The sequence below is a fragment of the Aphanomyces invadans genome, assembly GCF_000520115.1.
Source record: "Aphanomyces invadans strain NJM9701 unplaced genomic scaffold supercont1.32, whole genome shotgun sequence".
NCBI classification, from domain to species: Eukaryota; Oomycota; class Saprolegniomycetes; order Saprolegniales; family Verrucalvaceae; genus Aphanomyces; species Aphanomyces invadans.
In genome coordinates this window covers 564,356-564,921 of record NW_008580177.1, presented here as the reverse complement: position 1 = coordinate 564,921, position 566 = coordinate 564,356, and positions in this window count along the sequence as shown.

Here is a 566-nt window from a genome sequence, read left to right as displayed (position 1 = left end):
GCATCCATTCGCAACGTAGAGGGACGTGAGATCCGACGGTTCAAGATTGTAAAGATTTTCTCCTTTGTCAAACAAAATAACTTCGATGTATATATATTGGTTTGGAGACTGGGCGACCTGGACCTCTAATTTCGCAATCTGTGCGTCAAATGTTAAATCGAATTTTATGACGCTGTGCCTACAGAGAAGAACAAAAGAGCCAGTTCTGCCTACAGAGTAAACTTATCTCCATGTACATGCAGCCAACCAATCTGCTCCTTTTGCGCCATGAATGATTCCTCGATGGTCTTCACCGACGGTATCGTCGCCGCGTCGTTGCTGTTGACTTCAAATGGAAAATTGGCCAATCCGGTCATGTTATTGCTCTATGTTCGTTAAATGTTACCAACCGAGAATGCCATCGACCAATCCGTTGCTTTGAAATATCCTTTATCCAATCAAAAGTATTTTTCAGCCCGGTCGTCCAATCTACTGTCAGATATTTGTCAGGTAGATGTTGAGTGCCAGGTGTACATATGTGTCGGTTTGATGTCGGATGCCATGTACATGCAGCCAACCAATCTGCT